General features: G+C 41.5%; 1 protein-coding gene across 2 annotated transcripts in view; it reads left to right on the top strand.

Moving 5' to 3' along the window:
• Nucleotides 1-18,870, top strand: part of LOC124174348 (pikachurin) — a 76,221-nt gene that overhangs the window by 2,720 nt on the left and 54,631 nt on the right. The window lies entirely within an intron of this gene.

Below are 18,870 nucleotides of genomic sequence, written 5' to 3' on the forward strand. Positions count from 1 at the left end.
AGTAAATTCATCAATACTTCACTGAATCAGTTAACCTGAATCAAGACAGTCGTACGAATACCTTGAGTAAAATTAATCACGTACAAACGTACGTATATTCAGAATTCGCGAACACCGACTGCCGAACAAAAACTACAATTATCAACCGTGTCGAGAGAATTTATCCTCATGAAACGGCTGCTAAGCTGACAAACAACACCGGATGTGAGATTATGGGTTTATAAATATCGAATGTGAAGTTGATCAGGGAAAATGTCAGGCGGGGACCGTGACTAGCGCGAATCCCGGAAGGGTTGTTTGGAATGCGCTGGACACTTGCTAATAGGATGTACAGATACTCGAGAAAAAGCTCGGCGATGAGGTGAAAGCTCTGAAATTTATGCACGCTTACAGAAAATGAGATTTCTTCGGCGTGAATTCCTTTGATGAAAAGCCGTTACATCTTCACCTTGCGCTCTGGCTGTATAACGTGAAAAGTGGAAAGAAGAGCTTTGTCTCGGGATCAAATGTTTGTCAACAACGCGGCTTTAGCGGGTCTGCAATACCAAACTCGTGGGCGGTATCCGGATTCGGATGAAACGCCAGGAGCTGATGGTTTTGGCGTGGGACGAAGATGAACTGGTATAACGGTGGTGGTTGGAGAAAAATTGCGAGAGACAACAACGGTACGACTCCGATATATTACATCCAGCGATGATGAAGTTTCGATCCAACTTTGATGCGATGCTCGTTCTTATACTCGTTCAGCTATTAGTTTGCGCGGGGAAAATAAACTACAGGGCAATAATTATGCTACCTTGTTTCCAAACTCCGGTTTTTCGCCCTCTGTGTTTCCATTATTTTGCCCCCCTCGGAGAAGCTCGAACTTTTATTATTATACTTATTAAGCGGGAGGGTGCAGCTTGGTTGGTTTAAGCTCGTACCTATTTTTAAGAGTTTTCTTGTTTTAAAGAAAATGAAAACACTTGAAGCAATTTCAGTGTAAGAGCTTTATTATTTATAGTTTCGAGAACATTTAGGAATTTTTCTTATTGAAATTAATAACAAAATGCTGGCATGACACATATAAGTAGCGAACGACCACGATTTTAATCGGGTGGCGCAGATCCCTCGGTCAATTTTCATCCGATCGACTTGAAATTTTGGCACAATCTTTGAAACTTGTTTATTGATTCGAGTTTGCGGCTGGATTTTTTAATTTTAATCGTAAAATTTTATCATTAAAATTTCTTTGACAATTTTTTGGTCGAAGAATGGAATTATTTGTTCATCATCGTATGTATTTGAAATTTTTTTTTATAACATTTGGGCTACGAGCTCGAACCTGAGGAGGTGTTTTTAGCTCAAAAAAATTTTCCTATTTGTTACAAGTTCGACAGTGATGTCAGGAGCTGTGTCGTCGCAAAAGCTCACGAGTTCGGATGAAAAAAATTACCAGCAATATCTTACATTTACACAGAATCGAATAGAGTTTCGGTTACTCATAATTACAATATATCTGCTGTTTGCAACTGTGACAATTTCAAGTTTGGCGATGAAGATCATAAAGTATGCCTATGCGCCGAGAAAAAAAAAGTTTGTCAATCATGGCCTGCGGGGAAATCGTGTTATCAGAAATGTTTTATACCTTTTAAATTAGAACGGAGAGTGCGAGAGAATTTTCGGGACACTGGGGTTGGGGATTAAACGCGACGTCGAATGAGGTGAAGGATTTGATGTTGATGTGCAGACGGAGATGAAACGGCAATCAGTTATTGTCAATTATCCACAACAACATTAACGAGAATTGATGGATTTCGTCAATTCGTCTGATCCAGCCTTCTTCCCCAACACCTGACTTGTCCAACAAATTTTCCCCATCAAGTTTACTGTATTTCTCCATTTTTATCAACTCGATGAAAAATAGTATACAGCACATAATCATGATTGATAAAAATACTGACAGTTTTCTACGGTAAAGAATCAGGAAAAAACCTTCCCCTCTTTCATCCGTCGGGGACGTTATTCCGTCATCTACTGTAGTTTCGATAAAATTGATAAAGAAGAGGGTATTTTCCGCTCCCTTATTCCACCCTGCAGAATCCAAAGTTTCGCGGGCTGTGATAGCGGGCCGGGAATCTTGAGACGAAATTCGGGAATCGAATTAGTGGCATTAACCTAACGAAGACCGAAGCTCTGAGTGCAGGATCTGGGATCAACGACGGGGCGTCCTGGCTCCTCAGGAGCTACAAAGACTTAACTATGCCCGCGGAGTCTGTTATTCCAGGCGTCGAGTCCCGGCGGCTAAGTCGAGAGGGCTCGTTGGGAGTCACCGAGTTCCTTCGTCTTTTGGCAATTCCATCAGCGGCCTCATCCGAAAGGGATCGAATAATCTAAGATATCGCCCCTATATCGTTGCAGCTGTAGGAGAAATCCTATCACAAATAGAGAGATACCCGATGTAACAAAAGAGACCCTCTGGTTTAATTTGGTATACCGGGTTATGAAATGCCGTTGAAGGAACTTGTGTTACAAGTGAGTCTCGCAGTCGGATTTTCTCCATTTGCAGGGAAGAGAAGAGCTTTCGTTTCGCATGCAGTTATATATTGTGCAGCACTTGAAACGACAACTGGATAAAATAAAGAATGAAGATTCTCCTAGAATTTTTACCCGAGACGTGGACGTAATGGGATGTTGAAAAGGAAACACTGACGAGGAAAATGGATTTGTTGAAATGCACGAGCGCGGAGAGAAATATCATTACGATGCGAAATCGGATGCTTGTGATACCAACCTGCACTTCTGCTTACATTCTACGTTTCGCACTTTTGCAATTGGTTGAGAATTACGAATTTGAGTATTTCGGAACCCCGCAGCGTGTGAAACGTGGAACGGGTAACGGTCAGGAAGGAAGCTTTCAAGTTAAAGTTGGCAAAAGGAAATGGAATTTCAACCTGCGTTTTCCAACCTCGTTTCGATAAATTCAATACACGGGTTACTCGCCGAGGTCCAGAGCACCGAGTCGTCGTGGAAATCGGAAATCCACGACCCAACTGCCCGTAGGGGTGACCGTTTACACCGGCCATACTGCTCGCCTCGTTCGATCGGGAACGAATAACAACCCTGCAGGAACGTGACACGATACGACTCGTATAAACACACCATGAGACTTTTTTAAGAGTTACTTTGTTCAATTTATTCCTTGTAAAGGCTTTTAATGAGGGGGGGGGGTTCAGCTTGGACGGTACAAAATCATACCTATTTTTAGGAGTTTTTTTTTTTAAAAGAAAATGAAAATACTTGTAGCAATTTTAGTTTTAGGGTTTTATTATTTATAGTCGCAAGAATATTTGAACATTTTTTCATTGAGGTTAATAACAGAATAGGTATGATTGTAGATCATCCAAGCTGTACCTCCTCTTCTTTAACGGTGGATTCCTCGATAACTGCATTTCTACGCGATAAATGGGACAACGCTATACTTTATGGCGCCAAACTCCTGTCGTACCGATTCTGCCCGAGGTCAAATATTAGCACAGAATCTTGTCGAGATAATCCTAACTCTATTTCGGTGAAGATCGAGAGCAAGTCGAGTGGTATCGGGCTTGGTGAAATTTTATCAATCCCTCTTCAAACACCCGATGACGCTCGAGCAGCTGATCAAAATCAGTGATTGACAAATAATTCCCTTGAATCCGATTCAGTCCCGGCTGTAAACATCCCGTTAATTGGACTGACTGGATTCACGCTGATAGTAACGCCCAGCTTCCTGCAGTGCGATGTTGATGTTTGACCGTTGCCGTCGACGGGAAACGGAACCGAAATTCTCACGAGTTTGAAGTTAGTAACGTTAACATAACGATACATTGTGAAAAAAATCGCCAAGTCAAACTTTCAAAATAAATTTACGGGAGTTGAGTTTGGATTTTGCAAAATACGAAAACGCTCTGCCTTTTGTTACGTGGTTTACTAAATATTGGACAATGTTTAGATTGCAAAAATACTATTTCTTTTTCCAAGAATGCATCGTTACCTCAACGTTACGAAATTCAACCTCGTGGATTCTTGGGTTTTCAATTTATCCTGATTGCGTTATTGCCGTGGGTTTCCTGATGGGCCTCGATTTATTCGACGCAGGGAATTGGCGAACTAATAAAATCGACTGGAATCGCGGCGGGGCAGGAGGGTTGGGTGATAAATTTTTGAAAATTGTTGGCAGCACTGTCGGGGCGCGAGAACAATTGAATGTGGCCTAACGGTCGATTTGGTACGTTCAGCGAGTCCCGGGACGGTCGTTTTTCGCTTCGGCTAATGGCGGGGCGCGCCGGCGCCTCTCCTGCAAATGTCGCGGATCGAGTTCTCGTTCACGCGTAGGTTTAAGCACGGTCAGGCGTGTGGTCTTCTGGGTTATACCTACATATGGAGCATTTCACATGCCGTCTCAGGAAACGGTTGACCATGACATTATTTAACCACACCAAGGATTTTTCCTACGTTACTACGACCCCTGAAAAACTTCGGAAAAAAAATCTCACATTTTTTCAATCACTCGCCTTTACCCTAGAATTTTTTAAACTCATCTCAAAAACACGAAGATTGATTTTTAGGGGAAAAAAAAACGCTTGGTTTCCGATATGAAATTTATGCAAGATTCGGAGTGGGAGCTCGTATTTTTCTATTTTTCTTAAAATCATTTTATCTAATTTTTTGATCTTATTTTTCTAACTTCATACCTGTTCAAAATCTGTGACAAGATTTTGAAAAAAATCGCAAGTGCGCTTTAGAACTTGAGAAACAATTTAAAAAATTGGTAATCAAATGGGAGACGCGAAATAGAAAAAACAATTAAAGAAATAGAAAGAGTGATAAAAGTCATAGAAACAACCGAGGTCGTATTCCGAATCTTGCTCGACAAAGTTTCATTTCAGAAAACCAAATATTTTTTTTCTCTTGTCTCATGAAAATCAATTTTGGTGTCCTTGATATGGGTTTTATGAAATCACAGGGTGAAGACGAGTGATAGAAAAAAATGGAAAATTTTTTTCGCAAGCTTTTCGAGTGTCGCATTAACGTAGGAAAAATCCTTGGTGAGATTAAAAAAAAGTCTTGGTGTCAACCGTTAACTTATTGTTAGTTGGCGTGGAATGCCCCGTATATACAGCCGGCCATGCACGTGGTATCGGGAAATTCAATTGACCGGCGTTAGACGAGCCGTGCGTAATTAGTCAATGGAAAATTAACGACGCCTAGCAGCTATGTGTGCTCCTACCCTTGTCTGGAATCATACCGCTCGAATAATCAAGTCAGCCGTCGGCTGTCAATTGAGATTAGACACAACAGCTGTATCCTATAATACAGGCCATTATTCTGTCATAACTTTACACGCGATTGCCCAGAATCGATAAAAATCGTCTGTTACGGTTGTTTGGAAAAGTTTCTCTAGGAAGAACTTGAATTTCGCAGATTGAACAACGTTTTACTAATTTTAGCAAATTATTTTATCCAGCGATCCCAAGGAAATAACGTTATACAAGTCATTCCGTAATGAAATAATTTTACAACATCCAGAAAAGTCCGAAAGATGGGAATGAATTATTTGGAAATATTTTCGGGCATCAAATGAAACTAAATTACTTAGAGAAACCAACGAATATCAAGGTCAATGATATTTTCTCTCAGTGCAAAACTGAATGTCACTGAATTTATGAAGTTCAATATGTGACCTTTCTGTTTTGTCCGACAAATTCAGGGAATCGAATTTTACACTTTTTGCTTTTCCTGAGCGACGAAATCGCGTCAATGTTTGAGAAATACTAGGGTTTAAATTGATGAAAAAATATGGGACTCAGGTATAAAATAGTCTATAAACATTGTGACAAACTAGACGCTGCAGAATAGATAGAGCAGGTTCGTGAGCTTACGAAGTGAACAAACAAGTAGTAAAATTAAAAGATTAGGAAAAATGTTATACGGGCAATACATGTTCACAGTTTAAAGTCTGAAACAAGACTGCTTGTACAATGATGTTGGTTGACGCAGCGTTGTAACAATATTTTTAATAAATTGAATTACTCTATCGTCCATTGTATACTGTACCTGCTATATTCAGTATTCTGGTTACTTTTTATATTGTCTCATGAAACATGGATAATATAGAGGGCAGAACATGGCGTACCGTACGTGATATGGAAGCTCGTGCGAGATCATCGAACGCGTGACAAAGTGACGACTACGTGAGATTTTCTCGAGGCTGCGCCCTTCTCCAGGACTCATGTATACGCTTGGATTATACAGGTGAAGCGAAGTCTAGGTACCCACTCGAGTCGGAGGACGTCGCGTAGCATGGGGATCGTGGAAATGAGAGTCGTCTGACTCATTACATCAATCGGTAAAGGACCCTGCAGAATCCTTATGGAAATTGGCTTCCGTTCGAATTGACTATAGTAGATCTGTTCCCGGTGAAAAGTTCTCATGGACACAAGTCCCAAAAATCACTAATTTCCGAGATACAGGCGTGGGTAGGAGAGTGTGTGGATACGCGAAATCTGACGTTGCAAGTCCTTCCGGCAAACCAGCGAGTTCGTGAATGGAATCAATCACAGTTTCCTGCCTATCTTGGAGAATCAACCGTGCAGTTTTTCGAGTGATTTGTTTGATTTCAAGTCCCCTTGATGCTTTATAATTTATGGAAATCGCGAAATCCATAGATATTAAAAAATCTGGACACCTTTCTTCCGAAGCTTTTATTTTGGAAACGAGTCATTTTTCGGACTTGTGTCCATGAAAATTATTGATCGGGAGAATATGTACTACAGCATATTGAAAATCCAGCAAATTTGATCGGGAGCCAACTTCCATAAGGATTCTGTGGGGTCTTTTCCTTCACACATGCTGGCGCCTATTACGATAGAATCACGAGGCGCTGAGAAAAATTGGTTTCTTTAAAGGATGCAGTATCACTTCCGATCGCGTCAATTCAACACCCCAACATGGGTATCGTTTTAAATAGACTGAGTCAATCTCCCAAACGACCCGTGACTACAAATGGCTTCTTCACCCCAGACAGTGAGGCCTTGCAGGCGTATCGAACGAAGTAATACATACCTATAGAGAATGGGTGAAAATAAACAGATACACGGTTGGATGCTATTATATTTGAACGAAATTTTCAGGCGAAGGAATTGAGGAAAGATATTCGGCCCAAATTTATGTGAAAGCGATGAATCCGTAAGCATTATTAGTGACGAGATATTGAAATGCGGTAATCCGTGGCCGGATCCTCTGGTATAACCGCGAAACGAAAACACATCAATTATTGTCACGAGATGCGATTCCCATCCTGTCGAGCTAAACGAACTTGGCAAGAAAACGTTCTTCTTCTCCCGAAGCTCATTACGACGAGATATGAAGGGTAGATTCCGTCGCAATGATTCACCCGCGCGATCTGTACCAGCCATCCCGTCGCCCACACCATTCATACGTCGCGTGAGTAACTTTGTTACGACTTCACCTCGGTGGGCCACCCTTGTTATTTGTCAATTCAGCCCGGCGTCCTCTTCGTGACGCTGTTGAGGTTCATCGGACTCTTTTCACCCCAAGACGTCACATTCTAACCAGTCGAACGATTACAAGGGTTGCTTTGACCATAGTGGTGCACGTAAGATATTCGAACGAGTATTGCCGGGGACGATCATCCTTTGGAGCTCAATCCTGAAAGACTGGATGATATCCTACATAGATTATAGTGTAAGGATTCGCGCACTGGTGTCGCTTGTCGATTTCGTCGAAAGACAACATTGGTGGAAAGCGAAGCCAAACATAAACCCGGCGCGGCAGCGCCAAACATACGGAAGCCATTCTTTGCTGACCTACGGATGATCGGACAAAGGGAGAGTGCAAATGATACGTACTCGCATCACCCGTCTGGCTCTTCAATTAAGTATCGGCAACCTTTCGACCTTTCTTTTATCCATTTTTTCACATCGTTGTTCTCACAGGGGTTCGCAAACTGTTGTGAAGATTCTTTTGGGGTACCCTGAAGGATGTCGAGGTATCGATGAGGATTAGCCATGGCTTCCACAATAAAGTATCCGGTAATCCTCGTCACTGCCAGATCAGAACATCATCGCAGGCATCTATTGGATTACTGAAAAACAGACACCAGTTTTTTTTCAGGGATATTCGATCCATGCGACCATGTGTCGTGGATCACAATATTGACAGAAGAATGACATTCTCGCTCCTGATACCCTAGACCCAGACGAATCAATACGAAGGTGTTTCTTGCAACAGCTTGAAGTGCGCCAGTCATTTGGGATAGAAGCGTGACTAAGATGTGCCATTAAATATATTACGAAATAGCGTGCGTGCGGAGATAACGATTGCCGGAGGGTGTAATACAAGGTATAATTCGTTGTGTCACGGCAGGGAACTTGAACTCCTTTTGTCGAGCCAAGGTATACCGAAGCTTCGATTTATCAGATCCAACGTCTCTCTTTGAAACGATTTCGCTCAGCCATGTTGTTCATGAAAATCATACGTTCCTCCGTATTTGAGGATCGGTAATTCGGGCCCCGTGATAAGGGTCTGTGCTACGAAACAGAACGAATCCGTCAGGTCAATTATAGGGCAAAATTGGCAAGCCTCCGACGCGCGTTTTCATCTCTGGCTGGATCGAATTCATTCCCACCACTCCGATCGTTATGCAAGGTACCCGGAATTTTCCGTTCGTTGCAGGGTGTTATACTATTATTGGTACACGTCTCATCGTTACTCGTCTCACGAAGCCGTTCATTCGGCATGGGAATCAGGCTACTGTGCGTTATTATTTTCCAAGATACATGACGAAGCACTTCGGTTCTGTGTGCAGTATCACGTACACAGACGTGGAGCCGTGTGGAGCTTCGACGCGTTGTTCGCTCTGCTGGGGATACCGAATGAAAACGTGCGCGCGTATTATTACAGGTATAATCGAATGGTCTGCTTTCGACGATAATTACAAATCCATAGAGGAATTGCAAATCAATACCAGTTTCAACCAACGCACGCCATGACGCTCCAAGGTATATCACTGCACAGCCTCCTGTTAATGCGCGGTGTCGATTATACGTGGATGCTGGTAGAATCGGACGTGCAGATGTTGCAATCGGTTAGAATATAATGTTGCTTGCACATTTGGGAAGATCGCACGGTGCGCGACCTCAAATCACCCGAAGTAAAAGTCGGAAGCTGATACGGTATGATTTAGTGGCCATCTGATACTTCGTGCAGAATTATGGAAGGGGCGGGGGGGTGTACATCTTGGATGGTTTAAAAGTGTTGCTATTTTTGTGAGTTTTTTTTTTTTTAAAGAAAATGAAAACACGTACAGCAATTTGAGTTTCAGGAATTTATTATTTACAGTTTCAAGAACATTTGAGAATTTTTTCCTTTTCTTTAAACAAAAACTCATGAAAATAGTTACGATTTTAGACCGTCCAAACTTACCCCCCCTCAATACGTGCGCGACTTTACGTATGTACAATTTCTCGCGTCTTTGATCACTTGCAGCATGTAGTTCGCAGCTTACACGCTCGTACATTAAGCACCGCCAGTCGTAATCCGTATGCCCGACCAACTTGGGACTCCAATGTCTGCAGTCTTGGAGACGTACGAGCATGCGGCGTTCAGAAAGTGCATTACTAAATATCCATACCTTGGAGTTAGGTCACAGTATAAGCTGGATGGCTTAACCTTTATAAGCCATATAACACTTGCCATAGAACAGTTTCTCTTCTGAGTCTACCCAATATACAATGCATTCACGAAGAGAAAGGATTTTTTCGATTTACGACCTGTATTCAGTAATATGGTGAAAAATATGATTCAACTGATCGACGTTATTTTGCACCAGTGTTGCATTATTGTGCCGCATGCAGTGAAATATTTATTTTCAAGTTTCGCTCTCGGTGAAAAACGAATTTCCGTTGCCTATTTGAAAATTTCTCTCTCTTCGTACATGTAACGTATGACACCCATAGGCACAAGTTTATTATGCATACACTCGTGGCCTCGTGGGAGTAGAAGTGTCATGTATTATTTAGGTACTTTATTAAATATTTATTACTCCTATTTTCATAATAATTCCATCGAGTATAATCGGCGCAACAGGCGCGGGAGCAATGCTACTTTTCACGCGTGTTAATTTCAGCAATATTATAACATAATCCAGACATTCGCGCTGGAATGAAGATTCCCTCTTGCGCTATTATACGAATTCCCCGTGGGAATGGGAACAATTTAATTGAGGAGTCGGTTGAAAGCATAAATCCGTTAACTGACAATATGGGTGTCGTCATTTGTCATCTTGTCACTTCGTTCGTTCGATCAGTAAATTCAATTTAATAGTATACCTACCGGGATTCCGGGCAGGGTTGCCGAAAAGAACAAAAAAATAATAATAATATTTCATACAAGCCCGCCACTCCGCCTGTCAAATTTTTCGACTCGTAAATCACAATGCCAGTCGATTACCGTACAAAAGATTTCACCCTGCCCACCTTCTCGCCCCTTTCTTAAGCTCTTTTCATTAAAATTGAAAGAATTCGGATTATCTTCTCGAAGATTCGAGAGGATTCTCTTTATAGATACATAATTTCTATGAAACGTCGTTGTCTTTTTGCAAAAATTTCATGCTCGTGAATTGAAAAAGTCTCTCTTCGTTCCCGGCAAGTTGGGTCGATTTCAGCGCTACGAAAATTCGCATTCAATCGAATCGAATCGGCTAGATTTAGTCCGCGATTTAATCAATAAACGTTAATAAAATTATGCCTTGGAGTAAAGATATAACGTGGTAGATTATTTGTAAGAGCTGAAAGCGCGAAAGATGATATATCGAAACAACGGAGGCGTCTCAAGGTGACTTGTTCAGTAAGGAAGGAAAAGAATTTCTAATCGCAATATCTCTTACGTAGAAAAGCATTGAGGACTTTGACCGTGAAGATCTCTCCAAGGGATAATAGACTCGGTCACGCGTCCTGCCAGACGTTCGATCGGAATCGTTACCAATGACACCTAAAACCTTACGTGGCAAACGTGATATCAACCCGAAGGAATCCGCAGACGTTTTCTTCGCGATTCGCATTTTTTCGCCTCGGTAATTTCTCAAGGCACGTCCATCACCCTGTTCCCCTTTTCCATGTTGAACTGTTTCTTTTCTGCAAAGTCGCGGCTCGGTTCTTAATCTGTGATCTTGTAAGTTCTGGAATAATTTTATGTCGCGTAGTTAGTCGTGTTGATTTATTATTCACGTCGGCCTCATTTCGGAGCACCTTATTCGACCTTCGACCCTCCTTCTCTTCGGCCTTTTACTCTCGGCTCAAATTAACTATGGAAGACTTTTCCAAGCTTCAGCCCTACGTCGTCGAAGAGCAAGGAGAGCGGAGGATGGTAACATAGGTATACAATTTTGGGGGACGTCTCTTCCCAGAGAGTGGATAGGTACATGGTATCTGGCGACAGTCAGACGACGGAGGGTGCGGTTCTTGAGGGGCACGTTTCTTATATACAATTAAAGAACTTTCTGCCGTGAAAGTTTTACTCGGTATCGGATCGTGACTGTCGCTAATTGGCGCGCTGTTTCTCGGTGTCGAATTTTAAACTTATATATATATCCATACCCGTAGCTTCTGATGATGGAGCGGAGGGATCGAAGACGTCGGAAAGTATCAACAGTTTTTAGCAAAGTTAAGCGTAAAACTCTTCTCTTTCCATCACTTTTTTTTTACACAATCTTTAAGTTTCGTCCTCCAGAAGTATCGATTGCTCAAATCGGGTCTTCTTGAGCAGCGTATTAGCTCGAATACGTTCACGTCAGAAATTGTCCTGTCAAATTCCAACAGTTGGTGCTCCAAATTGTGCTACCCATGAATTAGCACCCTCGTCGGTATGTCAGCTATCATATAGCTATCATAACAATTTGATTTACAGTTGGTAGAAAGATAAAATTGACAACTTAGCCAACGTTCATGGACGTATGTTTGACGTGTAGTCAACTATTGGCTTCATCTACGCCCACTTGGTCAGTCTTCGTTTAGTTGACATCATTTTATGCCGTAAATAAGTCAAACGTTCATCGACCGTGTACTACTTGGTTAGAGATGGTTCGGAAAAGTGTATACCAGTAAGAAAAAAGCATAGGTTTGGTGCTCTTTTGGGACGTTGACCTACATGGTGTACTGCTTGGGTAGAAATGATTCGGAAAAGTATACCGGTAGGAGAAGGCATAGGTTTGGTGCTCCTTCGGGACGTTGACCCACATGGCGTACTACTTGGTTAGAGATGGTTCAGAAAAGTGTATACCAGTAAGAGAAAGCAGAGGTTCGGTGCTCCTTCGGGACGTTGGGCTACATTCTGAGAAAACGTAGGAGGACGGGAGAAGCTAGAGGAACGAAATGACCAATCCTTCAACGTGATTAGCGTACGCGGAGCTCAGACTGTCTCTCCATGGCAAGCACTATGCGCTTCTGTATACGGCTTATCAAGTGCTCGAGCAGGTCGAGAGTCGAGTCGGGGACGTCGAGGGTTGTCCGTTCACGAGTAGGAAGCGATTCAAGCCGATGCAGTGTGCAAGGATGGTGAAGTGGAAGGGGAAGGGGAGGAGGAAGAGGATGCCGAATCTCGAGGTGGCACTCGTCCTCGGTACAGGTCGACCTCGTGTCCGAGTATCAGTTGTTGCCATGACGACACGCCCAGGGCACCCTTGTCGCTCAGGGGTTCCCAACTCAAAATCGGAGCGGCTTCCAACCCTCGAACCTTCCTCGAGTATAAAGTAGGTGCGCGAGTCCTCCCTCCGGGACGTCGAGCCGCCTCGCGTCGGGGGATTTCGAATGGAAAACGGATGAATTATTAATATTGTTTTTCAATCGTAGTGTATATCGTACGCCTGTACAACTTCCCACCTTTGAATAATATTTCCATCGCCACTCTGCAGGTCGTCGCGGTTGCGAAGAAGGTCGAGTCAACCCCGAGACACGGGCTCTTTGCTACCGGGGCATTGTCAAGCATTTTAAGGATTTGCGGAGTGTACAATCCGAGGCAAAAGTTGGCCGGAGGATAAACGTGACTTGGAAAGTGAGACCGAAGGCGATCAAGTTAAATCTACAATCGAAAGAGTCCCTGTGACGGAATCAAAAATTTTTAAACGGTAAACTTTCACTGTAGACAGTTTATCGTATCAAGAGCATCAGAGAAATCGCATTGTCATATTATTTTTTCACTGTCAAATCCATGCGGTTCGTCCGATTCTACTGAAAAATAACTCATTTTCGCTTATACGCAACTTGATTAGCTTCAGTGTGACTTTTTACACTTTTTTCCCTGTCACTTTTAAGTTTCGACACTTCTTTTACCTGACTATACATCCTTACTTTTGTACCTACGTATACCTGCCACTCGGTCAGGAGATTCAACGGAAGTTCACCCCACCTCCAACCGCTATACACTTGGAATATAATTCAAGAATCTACCGTGTGACGCACACGAATAATAAATTTGTTCGACTGTTCCCAGAAAGTTCATAAAGAAATTTTCAGAGTTTATATTGAAAAAAGTTTGTCATAATCATTTCACAATTTATTCTCGATCCCTGATCTCGGCGGCAAAGCTTATAAACAATTTCCTGAACCATCTCCCTCACTCTCTCTCTCTCTCTCGTTTCTTCTTGGTAATTGTTTTCAAAGATCGTTTCAAGTTATTTTCACCATCGCACAGAATTCGTTGTCATAAGAATTTCTCACGCGTCTTTGACTCTAATCAATGTCTTTCAAAGCGACTGCTTGCAGCCTCTGAAGCGATCATTACTGTTCCGTTAAGGGTGCCTCGAACCAATGGGTCTTACGATTAGAAGAGTACAATACGGTCCTGGTTCATCTTTACGCTGAAAGCACCGTGGCGACGGGACTTTAGGCCTTGTCGTAATTTAGTTACTAGGGAAGATTCAATCAATTTCAAGTTTAATGTACCGCGTAATTGCCGACTGACGGAACGTCGGCATCACCGTTGATCGAATGATCATTGAAAATTCTAGATCAAAGAAGAGTATTTCAAAGCTCTTTCGACCCACTCATTCGGCAAACAAGCGTGCCAATTACACTTTTCGTGACGCGAACAATTTTTCATTCGTTCTCCGCTTTACCTCGCCGCTCTTTATTTCGTTGAATGTAGTCAAGTGCCTGTATTTACAGGGTGCAATGCGCTGCAATGGCGGCCACCCCTATCAACTGACTGTAAATATATATAGCGCCAGTGATTTCTGTGTTTTTTAAACAGATATGTAATCCTCTGCGTTGTTACTTGATTCAAATGCCGTTGAATTTCGTTCTACATTTTATCCGGTGACTTTTTGATAAGTCAATTTCCAACGGATCACACAGGTCTGCAAACAAAAAGTAGCACAGATTTTTTATACTATTTCTTATAGATTATCACTCACTGAAAGGCAAAACAATACTCAAAAAGTTCCATCACGTCTGGTTTTTTCTTCAACTCGTGTTTGTAGCTTCGTTTGGAACGAAACTCCCGTTTAATTCGAAATCTGGTATCTTATTCTTGATTCCAAAAACCCTGTTCAAAAGTTATTTCTCACTCCATTTAATATGTATTAGAGTGAGACTCGAGAATAAATACAAACGGGAAAACGGTAAATGGAAAGCGACAGCGTGTTCGGAGGTGTATCAAAGAGAAGAAGAAAAGTTTATTGAGAGGCGAAAAGAACGAACACGGAATGTCGAATGCATTTCATAAAGGAATTGTTTGTCTAATTTCATAAGAAATATCGTTTAGTTCATCGTAATAAAATGGTGGTTTTTTCATTATTGTTATGTTTTTTTTTTATGCAAATGTCTTGTGTTTTGCAAAAATACTGTACGTGACTGAGGGAAATGGAAGTAATTTTTGGATTCAGCACACTCGAAAACATATTGACCAAAAACATCCCATGCATTTGGGAAAAAAAAATTCTTTTTGCAGACCTGTGTAATCCGAGTGACGACAGTGATGCGCTGGGAAAAAATAGAAACAAACTTACAACACAGAAACAAACAATTCTTTCGCAGGTTCGACCGAACGATTCTTTTTCCTTTCTCTTGATTCTTGCTTTCATGCTTTGTTCATTTTGCTCTGTTCTCTTTACTCACAGGTAAAAAGCAAAACCTGCAACTAAAACGAGCAAACGACGACGAAAAATTGCAACCATCCGTTCCGCAATCGCGGGGCTATAAAAAAAAAGTCAACATGCTCTCTGAACATTATTATGAAGCAGAAGCGACTCTCTAGGTTTTTCTGCAGAGGGAACCGATTGCTGCTCCCTTTGGCTGTAGCAATGCTTGTTTCCTGGGTTGTCTAGGCAGTTCAAAGAAACAAGTTCTTCACAGTGACGTCGTAGTTCTATACAATCCTATACCCATCTGGATACGTTGCATCTCCATACTGATTAACCGCAGTTGGTTTGGGGTGAAATAAAAACTGGGATTTAACTTATCGCAGTTTGACGCGCGGGTGGATAAAAATTATTAGAAACAAAAAGAGACGAATTCGAGTCTTTGTCAATTATTTTTATTCCGCATTTCATAAAATATACTCAAGTAGCATGAACTTGTATCGGTTAGTTGCCCTATTTAATAATTCGAAGCACGTTGGATTTAATTTAATTTTAATGAAATTGAACTGCACGAATGCAGTTGTAATAAAAACGAGTCAAAGATAAAAAGCGTAGTAGTTAAATTCGTCCTGAAACTCGCTACGGAAAGTAAAGAAGAAAAAAAAAAAAAAAATACAACAAGATACTGCTCGATTCAACGGGCTAATTAACTCGCCTATGTCATGGAAGTTATTTGCGTTCAGCGTGTAAGAATTAATACCCATTTTTTTCCGCTGCATAGCCGGCATTTCTACACACATTCATAGCTTCTGCTTATTATTTCGAGAGCTTTGACAGCCGAGACGCGTAGCAATATTGCTTGAGTCAAAGTGGCCGCGGTACGTAGAATATCCGGAATGGACATAATACCTCCTCAGCACTCGGTGCTTACTATTCAGCACGGTGTGTTCGAAGTGCACCCTGCACATTGCCTGACGAATGAATAAAAAGAAAACAATACGGTATTTCCCCGGTTTCGCAAGCATGCGCGTTTCAATGCATTTTGCGGTGGATATACGAAAGCTGTAAAAGCCAGGGTGGCCACGCACCGGAAAAATCTGAAAAACCTCGAAGTGTCAGGGAATTTTTAATTTCGTCGTGGAACAAACTGAAATTGTCACTTTTCTATCATGGAAATTAGAAATGATTTGCCGAGGTAACAAGTTTACGTTTTTCCGTCTAGAAAACGCATTGGCTTAAACTGATTTTCTTGCACATCGTATTTTTCTTCAATTCGAATTGAATGTGAACCGAATATAGAGTTAATATGCCGAACGATTTACGTCTTAGTAACTTACTAGAACAGGGAAAATGTCAGGGAAAAACTGGAAGTGTCGCGGAATTTTTATCCCAAAAATTTGCGGCCACCCTGGAAAGCGTAATACGGCATTTGCACAAGAGATTGGAGCGTTTGTACAATCTGCGAAAATATGCAAGCGACGACAGGCGATTCGCGGATATTCAACATATCGCTATATGTATTTTCACCGCGGAATTTTATCCGAGTTGAAACTCCGACGAACGAGCGAATTTTTTATTTACGGACAGATTGTTCGTATTCATGTGAGCGCACCTCTTATTCATCAATATTGAAGATTCTTCTCAGATTCGCGGTGCCGCGAGTCTTTTTGCACATGCAGCATGTACGGAGCGCGTGACTTTATTCGCGTGTAGGAGAAAAGGATGTGGCGAAGATCCTTACAGGTACGATTTTTCTTTTTCTTTTACTACAAAGTTATTTCCGAGGGAATGCGCTTTTTATCATTCTCCAGGTCTGAGTCTTTCGCACACGAATTGAAATTGAAATCCATCGACAAACTGAATATATTTCACAGAATTCTGTACTCTTCCATCAGCGGTTATCAATTTGCAGAAAATTAACTCAGCTGTCGTCGATTATTGCCGATTACAAGGAAAATAAATAAATAAATAAATGTGAACGATTTATATATTCTCGAGTTTAATTTTCTCAAAGTACCCAACTTGAGTAGGATTCTTTATTCTTCAATTTTCCGTACTCCGATTTCCGCCTGAATTCGAGCCGTCAACCAAGCCTGTGGCAGAATTTTCAGACCCTAGGCGATAAAAATTTTCCAATTACGCGAACGTTGATACGAAATAGCTGCTGAAGGCTCCGAGTAAGAACGGGGAGGAAAAATTATGGATCACATTTCGAGCCTTCTTCGTCTCCAGCCAATTGAACTTTTCGTTCGTTCGAGTCGGGATCGTTCTCTAGTCCTTTGCTCGTGGGAGAAGGGTGGAACAAGGAGGAACGAAGGGGGCGTCGAGGGTTGCCGGGAGATCGATCGATCGTTAGACGCATTTTTTTCCTTCTTCCTGTTTCTCTCTTATCTCTTTCTCTTTGGGCCATCCGCCCCTTATCCTTCTTTCCCGCGATCCTCTCGCCGCGGAGGGGTTAGCCAATCGTTTCATTTCGCCACAGAAGGAGAATCGAGTGGGGTGAGTTGCATGGCTCGATTGGATGGAGTCTTCGGCTTGCTATACCTGCGAATCCACCGTCTCTCGTATAATAAGCCGAGGCGCAAAAGTCTCTTCCAGTGTGCCGTTTCATATTTTATCGATAGCGAAGAAAGGAACAAAAAATCGATTCTCGAAGTATCGACGGTAGAAATTGTCTCTAGGATTCATCGTTATTTAAATCACACACTTAAGATCTGCATCTTACGTATGTACGTTGTATTCAAATCGTATTTCATTGTCGGAACAATTATTGGCCTCTATTTTTTCCTAAAACCGACGCTTAACGTTGCCCTTTATCGCCGTGTGGAAATCGGGAAGCATTTTAGGGATGGAAATCGTGAGGTATAACTCGTTACTCATTTCGACGATACCCCTGGGATTCACAAATGTACCGGTTGTACGGTTAGCTAAAAAATGTGACAAAATACAAGTTTAAAATTTTTCAACCGAAGTCAGGCTAGTCACATTTGAGTGGAAAAAGTCCTCGTTATGCGGGATGAAATTTCAATACGTCTCATTATATTCACTACATCATGTTGAATAAAAGTGACAACGACACAATCATAAAGGCCAAAATAGATTCACATACACATTCACTCTCGCATACAGACAACACATTTACACAAGTTATACAATGTTTACCTTCTTCTTGATACTTATCTCTTGTGTATGAAAAGTTAGTAATTACAGAATAAACATACAAGACAGACGTACAGAATTCCTCTCACTATATGTACAAACTGTTCTCTAATTTATTTAACCATTTCCTCTCCTAATAAAGTAATTCAGGCAACTGCAGATAATTTGCAACACATCAGAGGAACTCCGCTGTTTGTTTATTTTTTTACAGATAAATCTGCGTATATTGCTTGTCTGATTTTTATAAAAAATATCTCATGTTTTTCGTAAATGAATTCTCCACAAACCGTCTGGGATTGATTTTGTGTAAAAATAATTCATCTTGTAACTGTTATTGTTATTGTATCGTACCTATCTAATTTTTTATCAATGGACCAGCTTGAAGAAACAAAATCTCTCAAAGGTTTCGTCCGGAATTCATTTATGAATACTTATATTTATGTTTCATCAGAATCCGACGAAGTATTTGTACTTACGGCTGAATAAGTGGCGGAATGATGTGATATCTTTGTCTTGTTGAGAAAAAAATGTAGATGGATGAAATTCAGTATTTTATAATCTGCTCTTAGATCACAGGAACTTCAATTACATTGAAC

The sequence above is a fragment of the Neodiprion fabricii genome, chromosome 1 (genome assembly GCF_021155785.1).
Source record: "Neodiprion fabricii isolate iyNeoFabr1 chromosome 1, iyNeoFabr1.1, whole genome shotgun sequence".
Classification (NCBI taxonomy): Eukaryota; Metazoa; Arthropoda; class Insecta; order Hymenoptera; family Diprionidae; genus Neodiprion; species Neodiprion fabricii.